Source organism: Aythya ferina (assembly GCF_964211825.1).
Source record: "Aythya ferina genome assembly, chromosome: 11".
Lineage (NCBI taxonomy): Eukaryota > Metazoa > Chordata > Aves > Anseriformes > Anatidae > Aythya > Aythya ferina.
Window position 1 is genome coordinate 21,396,155 of NC_140307.1, and position 12,842 is coordinate 21,408,996.

The window sequence follows — 12,842 nt, forward strand, 5'->3', positions numbered from 1 at the left end:
ATTAGTATCAGCAAAGCTAAACAGTGTGTTTACTGGGTGATCAGAGGAACTAACTGCACTCTGCCCTCCAAAACAACGAAAGCTAAAGGAAATGTCAGATCTACACACCTTTCCATAAGCCTTTTGTGCCTTATATTGCCAGCTATGCTGTGGTGATAACCACATTTGATTGCAGGCTATAATGGTAAATAACTTAATTACTGTGATGCCCATAAAACTAATGTGGAGTGGGCATGAGTTTTTAAGTAAGATGACTTGAAGCCATTTTGTCTCATATAAGTTCCAATCAAAATTGCCATCAAAAGACTGAAACTTGTGAAACAGAAGCACTGTTGTTGAAACAGAAGGCTATGTTGTAAAACTTCTGCTATTAACTACCAAAGTGGAAATATAGCTGTATTAAGTGTCCTGAGGTCAGCATTGAAAAGCTTCAGAAAACATTTGTGAGAGCAGAAATGTGTGTTGCAAATCAGTTGTGATGGGGAAAGCTTCCAACCACCTCCTTGCAAATCATCAGCAAGGCAGTAGGGCAGCAGAGGAGGAGGGGAAGCAATCAAGTCCTTGGTATATACCAGTGTTAAGAACATTTATTAAGTGAACTTTATTTCCTTCCCCGCCACCTGCACCACGAACATCAGAGAGGCATGTGATAAGCCAGGCCCCCAGAAGAACTGCCTGTCACTTGCTACAACCTGATATTTCAGAAATATTTGAAAGAGAAAAAACATACAGTCAGGACTGCCTAGGAATCAATATGGAGTAAATGGATTCCAACTCAGCTCTCGCTCTGCACAGTGTTTGATCTAGGATGTTTGCGTAGCTGATCTGTGCCACTTGTGTCAAGATAGCATTATTCATTAAAGCTAAACAGAACAAACACTTCCCATGATTGTCCCCAAGGCTGTTCTACACAGAGTCTATTTCATGGAGTAAAAGAGAAAGTGGAAAATTTCAGAGCAAGGCCAGGGTATGTATCTATGCAGGCTTGGCACTGGTGTAGCTGAAAAAGCCGAGGAAGGTGATTCTAAGAATAGGAAGAAAGATGCTGGGAGACATGAGAAGTAATTTCAAGCAGGCAGGAGAGGTGGTATCCTCGATAAGTCAAGCCGAAGAGAAGACTGAGCAGCCACCCCGCTTCATGACCTGGACAGGAAATTGTGGCAGCCAGGTGGAGACCCAGTAATCTTCACAAACTTGCTCCACCATTTCTTTCCCAGCTCACCAACACATTCAGTCTCCTGTCCCAAGTAACCCACTCCCCAAATTCTCTGAACCCGCTCTTAACTTTCCACAGGTCTCCTAGTACTGCGTGTCTTTTTGCCTGAAAAAAGACAATCCTCACAGCAATGTATTCTGCTTATGAGAGTAGATAAATCTGATGGCAGGCACTAGGACTGCAAATCCAAGAAACAGATTTGTGCTAACCCTTTTGCATATTCTGTATGTTTTTCATTTTAATTTTCCAGTAACAGCAATAAACCTCCACATCAAGATGAACAGAGCTATTTCCCCTTAAAATACCACAACATCCACATCTTATTTCTGGTCAGAGCATCAGGTGGACAAGTGTCTGAGATTATTCCCTTTTCTGTCACATCACCACAGTTAACTAGGGGACTTCCACAACCTGTCACCCCTGTGTGTGGCTGAAAGTGGAACTAACAGTATGAGGATAGGAGTGGGATTCAGCAGCTGGAATTAAACAAGACATAAAATCTAAAATGAGTCAAATTTATAAATCGCCTGTCCACTTTCTGTCATTCTACTTGTTTTCATCAGGTTATGACAGTCTGACTCCTTTGTCTGCAGAATTTTTTATGTTAGAACTATTCAGCACAGAAGTATGAGTAGATAAACACATTATTCAATACATTTTTTTTTTTTTAATTGCTGCCTCAAATCTATTGAACTAGGAGATGTAAATACTGTAAGGATATATGACTAAGTAGATAGCTGCCTTGTGGTCAATCCTTTTGGACATTTCTCTCCAGCCTTAAAAATGGTATAACCACATTTCATTTAGTGGGAATACAAAGCCTTTGCCAAACTTACCTTGGAGTCATTCCCCAAACAGCATGGATAGTGTGGTCCCACTGGGTAGGACTAGAAGCTCTAAGCTGGCTCTGCCACCAATCTGTTAATTAGGATGCACAAACCTGCTTTCAAGTCACAGAATATTCCATCTCCTCTTCTGTTGCTTATCTAGAAGCTGCAGGTTCTGCTGCTTACACGTTATGTTATCCCACTACAACACAATCTCTGACACCCTCAAGAAAACCATTTTGTACTGTAGCTTCTTCTCTACAGTCACAAATAAGCAGTGGAAGATTATATTGTTTCAAGTGTTTCAGGCACCAGAGCATCTTCCAGTAAACAACAATTCTGTGGACTGGCTAGTGAAGTCTGTGCACCTTAGAACAGCATCAAAATTTTTCTACTGTTGCACAGATCATGGACTGGAGAACATCACAGACGTTTAAAGGCAATTTCACCATTGTCTTTAAATCAATCTATTTTATAGTTTAAAAGCTATTCAATTATGCATTTTTTTTCTATCCAGCTGTAGTGAGATTGGGTTTATGCCATTATCATTCTTAGATTTGCATGCTCTCCATTTGCAAGTGAGCATTCCTCATGAGTGGGAGGTATTTTAGGTGGGGCAAGGACAATATCTTTCTTTCTATTCCAGAGCTTGCCAACAGAAGCATATGTAGTCTGGGTGGATTCCAAAAGTCTCTTGAGCATATGGAACACCAGTTTACAGTGTGCTCAGACCTCCCGCTCAACTTGGTATGTTGGCAGAGCTCCCACCACAAGCACCCCATTTCACAGTCAAAATCCTTTCTGCCATTATGGGTATCAGTCAAAGCACCCATAACTCGCACGTAATAACACAAACATTTTTGTTCTACAATTAATGATGCAGGGAGTTATATACATCCATGTTTAAATTACAAAGCATAGTGGAGAAGTGCTGCTGTTACTTTTTATTTTATGGTAGTGCTGACAGTGTTAACTTCAACTTTGCAAGCATAAATGAATCCAAGAGTTACGCATGTGCATGAAGCTCACTTCAGACAGGTGCTGGACCTTTGGACGTGAACTGCAATGTGATCAGTTTGAAAACTTTTAATAAACGAAGCTAAACAGTTCTCAATGACACCAAACTTGGAAAAGGAAAACACACAATTGGCAGATTGGTACACTCTCCAATCTGTCATCCAGCATTTAAAGTGGAGTCTGTGTATTACATGTACTGAAGTGACCTTGAAGTCACTCATCAGTAGACGGACATTAGCCAATGAGGTGGGAGCATTCATACTTCTATCTCATTTTTCCCAACAGTTTTTTCTCCCTATGACTGTTCACTCTTCTGACAGCTCCCAGAATGTAGTGTTGAAAATATCACTTCAGGGTTGAATTTCATCCCATAATTTCATCTCTGCACAGTGAAGTCCCTATCTGCAGATACTGCCAATTAGCATTCCTCCGTGAAATCAGACAGACAGCATTGATGTACTCCAAATGAAAAAACACAGCAATCTTCCTGACAGCACTCATATGCTGAAGAATAGCCCATTAGGTTTAAAGAAAGAATCAAAGTAGTATCAATTGCACTAATATTTTTTTTCCTCGTGAGTTCTTCATATTGTAGCCTGCCACAGCTAAGAAAGAGCATCAGCTGGTACTGGGCTGGTTCTTCTATTATGGCCCTCTTTTGTGTTACAAAAGGCACCTCTTTTTTGAAAGACTGAAACCATTTTCACAGCTGAAGTTACAGCAACTATTTAAAAGTGGGAAATGAAGAAAATCATCTTATTACTTTCCTAAGGCCCAGGATTATACCCTTTTTGCTTTTCAAGGATTGTGGATTTTTTTTTATTGGTTCCTATTTTCCTACAGCCTCTGGTTTTGCATAATTTTCCCCACTGTCTCCTATATTTTGTCTTCTTCTGGCACTCCAAATATAGTGGTCCCAAACTTCTACCCTTTTTTCCTTGAATTATACCAATGTAGAAGTTGCAAATGGCAAAGGTTTTATTTTCTGGATTGACTGAGGGAAACTATCAGACTGCTTTGGCCTTGGGTCTAGTGGCCACTAAAAGCTGTTTGGAGAAAGGGAATTCACTTGAAAATGACAGATAGAAATAACCTGGACTCTTACATGGGTAACACTGCAGCATGTCTTTTCTTTACCTTTTTGACTCATATTGTTTCATTGCTATTCTCTCTCTCAGACTTCTCATGAAAGATTCTGAGTTTTATTAGTTTCCTTTCCCTAATTACATAAAAATCGCGAGACTGTACATGTTCAACTTGGCCTTCTATTGCATTCATTTTAAAAGAAAAAAAAAAGTACGGAAGGTTTTGGAAGTTCATGAATAAAATAGCACTTTGTACTTGCAAAGCTCTGCTCCTAAGAGGTTTACAAGATCTTTCAAAAACATTAATGAATTAAGACTTATTATAATACCATGAGTGCTGAAGTGTGATACAGTCCTTCGGTGAGGAGATAACAGCTTGGAGAAATAGCTCACTATATTTTCCTATGTCTCTGGGCAAATCATTTAGTACCAGGCCCATAAAGATACAGAGGCTATTAATTCCCCATTGAAACTTGTGGTAAGTTAGACACTAAAATAGAAGCTCAGCTTTTAAAGACCTCTGTGGATCTCAGCTAGTTCACATGAAAAATGAAAAAACGCAAAACAGTTGTGGGTAATAGGAACATAAATACATGGATAAATGAGTAAGAGACATTCACAACCCAAGGCACTCACAGGTTCCCACTGCCAAAAGCAAGGAAACAAACCCTATCCTAGTCACAGAAGACAGAAGGAAAGCCAAGAGCAAGTGACTGGCCATCACAACAGAGGTTTGGAAAACCCGTTGCCCTGGAAAACACAGTAGTCTCCTGCTTGGCTGTCAGGCTCTTATAAGGTGCAACATCTCTGTAACTAATGATCTCTTTTCTTCTTCTATGTTGTGAAGAATCAAGAAGTGAAAGTCATCCTTGCTGTCAGCACAAAAAGAATACATACCCCTCTTGCCTTTCACCCAAACAGAGTACTACCACTACTCAAAGACACTCTAGCTCTGCCCTGTGGACTGCTGTTTCTATGGGAGGCAGTCTTCTCAGCCCAATAAAGCAAACCAAAAAATTTGATTTATGTACTTATATATGCCACCAATGCTATAATGTTTAGAGCTGCTGCAAAAAGAAAAATGGGAGGGTGAAGGACCAATACAAGAAACACTTCTGACTGAGGTTTGATGAGACCCTTGCAGAGTCTGGGGCACCAGGATCATTTTATTACATTTTCCTTTTTCATTATAATTGCTATTTCTGAAAACTGGCTGTGCTTGCTGCTCTCCAAGCTTCTATCACAGCAAGACATCCATGAACTATGGAAAATGGGCAATGCATCCAATATGAACAAAAGAAAATGAACAGAAAATGGAAATGGTAATACTATGTGGGTAGTCAGTTTTGGTTGACGAGGATGAGAAGACAGTTAGTTCAAAATACTTTATTTTGCTATATTTCAACAAAATTTATTCTGTGTCCAACTGGAACTTTTAACACCCCCAGCCCCCAAATTTGGTTATTTTTCTCTTTTACCTGCTGTACTTTGTTTTGAGGATATTGCACATGAGCATAATCAATACAGCCTGTGATGAGGTAGTAAAAAACATATTTAAAAGCTTTGCTCATTATCAGATTTTGCACAATATGGGCGACACAAGGCTGCTATATTTAGTACTTGCACTGGTTTTATCTAGACAGGTCATACAGAAAGCACAAAGTGCCTCTCAGTCTACAGTTTTCTTGTTTTACATTAAGGACTTGCGTTTTGCTCTATTAGTGACCTAGCCTTTTTACTTAACACCATACAATATGCTTTCAGAAGGCTGAAATTAAAGCTTGAAGTTGTGTGAAAACCTTTAGCTCACGTTCCTATTCACACCTACAAACACACATCCCACTAGTTGCTAGAATTGGCATCATTCACCATGGAGTTACATGGCTGTCTAGAGACAGAGAAAGTAGAAATTGCCTTTGCTGTCAGCTTTACATCCAAGGCTTTGAAAGCAGCAGAAATGTATGTAAACGTTAACTCATCTGGCCTTCTGCCCCAACCAACAGTAGCTCATCTGACTGAAGTAGATTCTCTGAGATCACGGCAAAGCAAATTCTGTCTCCAAATTGCCAAGGCACTACTAATAAACTAGAAAATCCCACTGTCATTTAAATTCCTCTGTTCTTTAAGAACTAAGACATAAAAACACAAACCCATTCTGTAACATTACACAGTAAATTACAGTAATGTTTGTGTAGTGAACTGCAATGCATTTGACAAATACTGTGATTTTCCAAGTGCCAGCAACCATATTGCAGTCTCATTGCCTAAAGGCTTTCTAGGTCTTCCGTGTTCCATGGACTGTTTTTTTTGTTTTTTCATTCCATGTTTGCACAGTTCTTGACACAGTGGGACCTAGCTGAGTAACAAGGGCTTGCAGGTGCTACTGCAAGACAAATAGTAAGTAATGATAAAGTGCATACACAGATTAAAGTTATTGAACTTGTAAATAAAGTCTGTTCTGTACAGACTGTTCCGCATCAGAGCTAACCTGGGAGTCAATATGTGACGAACAGTCCCCGTGGAGCTTCTATATTTTATCTAATACAGCATCTTATCCTTCAGCCATGAGCAACCCTTCATCAGAAAAAAACTCCCAAATAAGTTCAAACTTCATTTGATTTTTTTTTTTTTTTTTTAAAAACAATCACATTATTATTGCCATAATGTTCCCTAATGCCTGCCATTTTGAACTCTAATGATACTACCAAAGTGATCAAAGGCACAAAGCTAAGTACACCCTCTGGGGAAAGGAATGTGTTTCCCAGCTTCCTGCACCACACCTTTTAGTCCCCTGTTGTCTTTTATTACTGAAGTCAGCCATTAGAACAGCCAATGCTGCTCTGAACATCATCTCTCATAGCGGTGATTAATTTTTTTTTTTTTTAAAACCATTCAGTAAAAAGTCAGAGAGCAAAAATTTACTTAAACAATAATGTTGCAACTCCCATCTTTCTAACACATACTTGTGTGGATGTCTGCATTTCCACCTACTTTTAAACGATGACCAAATCGTTTTCCTGCAGCTTCATAAAATGGCATACATTACATGCATGTGTGTACATATGTGTTGTGTTGATATAAAAACAAGGAATGGAAAGCAAACACATGCAGGGGCAGAGTGCTACATGTTTCAGTGTCAACAGACTGTATGAGATGGTCACTGTAATTTTAGTAATCTACAAAATGACATTGACAAATAACGATATTAAGATAAACCCGTCCCTTCTCACTGCAGCTAAATCATACAGAGAAGACAGTCCAACTCATCAAAACTCATGAAGCTGTTGAGCTAAAGCAAGGGCCCAGTCCTCAACATATATAAATCAATATAGTTTCATCCATTTTAAGATGAGATGCAGAAATTCACTCCAAAGAAACACAAACTGAACACGTTTCTCCTACAGTTTAACCAGCAAGTCTCAGCTGAAAGCTATCCTAATTGGGCTTACACATTATTTTTACAGTTTAGCCTCAGCTTGATATTTCATTCTAGAAGGAAAGAAACCTGCATAACAATCTCATGGAAATCTGCAGCAAATATATTGGGACTGAGGCAATAGGGGATCTCTATCAAAGGAGGCAGGTAAAAAAATAGCAAAACAAAAACTCAAGCAAAACCAAGAGAAACCCATACACACTTTCAAAAATCCCCAAATGGTCACCACTCTTTGTGGGTTAATAAGGAATCAGAGTCACCATTTTATATGGGCATAGTCAATTGTATTCTGACTAACCCTCTGAAGCTGAAAGCTGTAAAATATAGGCAAATATACTGCTCATATTCAATTAAAAAAGAACCTAAGGAGACTAATTTTAAAGCACTAATTATTTTCTCCTGTGGAAACCAGAGAATAGCTGAACAACAAATTATTATACAACACCCTAACAAAGGTTCATAATGAAATTGAAAAGATTCATATTTCATGTATGGGTCCAGTAAGTCCTCATTTGTCAAACTGATCACAAAAGTCAATAGATCAGAAAAACTAGTAGAATCCCTGTAAACATAAACTAAATGCTGTAGCCCCTTTTTCTTTAGGCACTTTGCATTACCAGAATCCCCAACAATAAATACAGGGAATGACAGCATTAAGTGAGCTTTGTAGCTTCCCTGTGTATGGACACTGCCCCGGCAATACGTAACATGGAGACATTCAGTATCTGATAGAAGAATTATTAGCTCAAAAGAAAGTCTAGAAAAAAAATCAGACCAAAATGCACTTAAGCAGGATTAGGTAAGGGAGAGAACCCTGGGCACTTCACAATCATAGGCTCACAACCTTCATTAATCACAAGAGCAGAAACACACAGCAGAAGATTAATTGTTCATGAAACCAAAGCTTGGCCAAAATGTTAAATAATACAGAGCTGTAGCCCACGCAGTACCAAACCAGTACAAGATGCATATGATTCTATAGGCTATTTGTGAGAAGATAAAAGAAAATGATGTCCCACTGGAAACTAATGAAAATTAATGAGGCTGGGAGTATTCCTATGGCTGAGAGGGTGTTTTTTTCTTTTTTTTTTTTTCTTAATTTTACAAGATGGATTGCAAGTGTGCATGAGCAAAACACACAGTCATTTTTATACTCTGCAGACTTATATGCATTGGTGTGAGATGTAAAGAGATAAGCCAGGTTGTAGCCATGAACCTCTAATCAAAATGGGACAATGTATTTTAACACTTGTGTGCATTTACATTGCATTATATAAATCTCCACAGTATTTCACTGCAGGTCTCTGCTGCTGTTTCCCCTATTTCTATGTGATTCATTATAAAACCAATAAACTATCCAAACAAAACAAAAAATATAAAAGCAATTTTCTTTAGCATATGTTTTTTCATAGCAGCTTACAACCACCATTACTTTTCTATTCCCCACCCCCCTTTTGCTAACTTTGCCCCCTCCCTTTTTCCAGTATTACTTCCAGTTAAACAGAAATCAGCTGGGCTTCTTTATCTTCTGGTTGCTTCCTTATTTATACATAACCATCAATAACATTCCTAAAACTCCAGAAACAGCGTTTCTTTGGTTTGTAAATACTCTGTGTGAACGTAGTCTTTGCAAATGATGTGTTGAAGTTGTTAAAGGATTTCAAGCATAGAAACAATAAATAAAATACAAGCAACATTAAGATACTGCCTTCTCCTCCCCCCTACCTTACCAATATTCCTCACAGCTGACTGAAGAAATTCATCTTCTGTGTAGTATGTTCAACACTTCACTGGAGAAGGCCAGTAAGGATGTCAACTATTACATTGAAAGGAATCCACAGAAAAATTGACTGATACTTCAAAATCTCATTTCACTGAAGCCATTCATCAACAATCAACTGATAAAAACCCTTGGTCATTACTGTTCTGTCCTGCATTTGCACACTACTTCAAGTCAGACATTAAATCCACCTTCTAGTCAACAGAACAATTTGAAGTTCTCTACTGAAGACGCACAGGATTAAAGCACACCATACATAGCCAACATTTTCTAGAAGAGATTCAAAAGAACTGTAGTGACCCTACAACACTAATCTTGAAAAATACATCAAAACGTGTTTATTTATGTCCTTCAGAAAGTAAGTTGAATTGTCCTTCAATTGTAACTCACTGAATTGTTGCTGCCTGGTATGCTAAGTCCTCACTGGAATATTATGTAAGAACTGACAAACTTTTGCCCTGAACACGAAGAATGTTACAGCAAGAAGTAAAAAGTCTTACCAAAAAGAAGCAGCAGTGAAGAAACCAGCCTTAACAACACGTTGAGAACCACAGGTGATTATCTGCCAAATTTAAAGTCACACCCAATGCATAAGGCATACTAGGTAAATTGTACCACTTCTGTTAATGATTCGAATTACATCAGCAATAGATCCTCCAGTGACGAATTTCATTTTTAGGTAGCTTTCTAAAACTGGAGTTCATTGTCTGGGACTAGGGTTAAAAAAAACCAAAAACTATTTTATGTTAAAAACTTTTACACTGTGTTTTGATCCCAAGAGTGAAGCTACAAATTCCAGACTTGTCTCTGGCTACCTCCTTATGGATGTAAATTTACTACAAGACCTAGTAAGTTGTAGTCTCTGCAAGTATCTTGTTCGATCTTTGCAGTAGGAGAGCTGGGGAGCACATGGGCTCTGAAGTCTGGAGCAGCAATGATTGTAGGCACCTGAGAAGACAACAAGACTATTACAGAGGCACTTGCCTCTGTAATAGTTACCAAAATCTGCAAAACCACAAGACTTATTACCCAAGATATGTAGGCTTGTTTTCCCTCAAAAGTCACAAAGCACTGATAAAGTGGAAATTCTTTTTGTTTGTTTGTTTGTTTTTATAAGTACTATTTAAATGTCTTTGAGTATTCAACACATCTGGATGTAGCTAGCAGATATGCTACAAGACCCAGGAGAAATCCATACATTTTTGGGATGAGAGTTGGAGGCCAAACAAATCAATCTGGGTAAGGGCTCATAACACAACACATGAAACAGCTATTTATGCAATGGAATCTCATACAAAGAGCCTTGGAGAGACAATGTGTTTCTCCATGTAAGGACATGAGTTTTGGTCTTGTCTGCATGTCCTGATCTGAAGGCAGCTCTTTATTAGACTACACACTACACATGGGCTACAGGCACCTGGACTAGGAAGTCAAAGGTAGTGATGGCACCCCTTCTTTGTTACTGACAGCAAAACTAGCATTTTGTTTTACATGCACTCATATACATAGTTTAGATGTACCAGTGACTTTTTTTTTTTTTTTTTTTTTTTTCCTCCATTGACCACGGGGTCAAATCTAAAGGGAAAAGTTTGAAAGTTGGAGACAGATCATTCAATTAGAGTGGACAAGGATGAATGGAGTAAAAGTGACCTTCTTACTAACAATCCAAGAAATTGCCATATTTACTCAGTTCAGCAGAGCAAATGATGGCAAAAAGAGGACCAGATTCTCTGTCAGAGCACAGTAGCATAACTCCACTGACTACAATATACTTTAGCATAATAGTGGTGTAGCTGGACTCTAATGGATTGCTGCCACATTACACTACTAAGGATCTTTACCACAAGAGAAATTAAAACACTGAGTAATTTAACAGTACTAGTTTCATTTTATCCTGATTTTGCTGGGGTGTAAATGTTTTCAAACACACAATGCTGTTGACAATCAGTACAGTACATTTTGCAATAGAGCATTTATAGACTTATAAAATGCATCAGACATTAAGACAGGTGTGTTATATTGATAAATATGTTGACCAAAATTAAAGTGACACCAGTAATATATGTGAAAGAAGAAGAGCTGCGTGCTGGGTTGGAAATATAGCTGGAAAGGCAGAGGGGAACTACTGTGCAAGAGAGATGGCATGAGGCCAACTGTCTCTGGATAATAGCCTTCTAGGTATTTGCAGATTAACTAGGTACTTGGAGGAGTAATACAGACCTCCTTCCTCTCCCCAGCTACAACACATGGCAAATAAGAACTTCAAACCCATCTGACTTTTCTGGTTTGCTTTGATGTAAGATACCTTCTCCCCAGATGTGGTCCAGTCAAACCGATACCTTATTTTGGATATAAGGGTGGATGGAAGAATCTTTTGTGGTCCATATGAAACATAGATATAAAATATTAAAAATATATAAAATATTTTGACTTAATAATTTTTGAGACAGTTGTGTCAATTTTTCAACAAAAACAAAACAACCAAATCCTAAAACACTTGTTTTAAAATATTGCAGCTTTTCCATATGCTAATCAGTTTCTAGCCTAACCTGTTCTCTGAATTTAACCCGAAACCAGAAGGAGTTTGATTTCCCTGATATTCATCTTTCTATGAATTTGTCAAGAAAAAGCAATCATTTATATTTTGTTACCAAGACATCTGAAGGAGAGGAATGACACAGCATTCATAAGGATTGTATGCTACAGAAGTGAAAAGAGGGATTTCTAAAAAAAATGTTACCGAACATGACACATACTAGTTCCCCTGGCATCAAGTAATAAGAACAGAGAGAGAGACAAAAGCCATGTATAAGTAGGTGCCTTGTAGCCATCAGTTCAGATTACAGCATGAAAAATAGTTCACAATAAATAACATCCAAGGACTCTCTAGGAAAAGTAAAAGGTACATAACACAAAGAATGATTTAGAGATAGAATCACACTCAGACTTAAATGCATTCATCATGTTCATCATTCACTAAAACTCCCACAAACTCCTGAAGTTTAACTGTGTCCTCAACCCAAATTTCCCTTACTGCTGTTAAAACGCCACGTTTGTTTGTATTAGGTGTCCTCAGATGACCAAATCTTCTACAAAAACAATTCGGGACCCCTGGGGCACCTCATGCTTTCCTGTGCATGCATGAGGAGACAGTCACCATGTCATCTTGGGGAAGCCCATGGGCTACAGAGAACCTTCTGGAAGAGGCTGAGTGGCCACCCTCAGGGCTGAGAGGAGGTGCAAGCAGTAAAGGGAGTGGGCTACGGTGGGAGGCAGAACCCATCCTGCCTTCGGGGGCAAAGTCTGTCCTTCAAACCTAGGCCCCTCAGCCTGAGGAAAGCGCAGGGACTCACTGACAAGAGTTCTCTGCCACACGTGTGGTAGAGGGCTGTTTGAAATTGTTTTTGAGTCTCTCACTGAGCCTGTATCACCTGCCAGGGCCATTTATTTCACTTTCTGAGAGAAATGTCATCTTCCAGCT

At 38.7% G+C, this 12,842-nt stretch overlaps 1 long non-coding RNA gene across 1 annotated transcript in view; it reads right to left on the reverse strand.

Moving 5' to 3' along the window:
• Positions 1 to 10,458, reverse strand: part of LOC311442544 — a 28,144-nt gene extending 17,686 nt beyond the window's left edge. The window contains exons 1-2 of the long non-coding RNA XR_014696719.1: positions 9,862 to 10,458; positions 9,312 to 9,397 (exon numbers count right to left, since the gene is read on the reverse strand). This is a non-coding gene — a long non-coding RNA (uncharacterized lncRNA). The remainder of the gene's footprint in view (positions 1 to 9,311; positions 9,398 to 9,861) is intronic.
• Between the last annotated feature and the right edge of the window lie 2,384 nt (positions 10,459 to 12,842).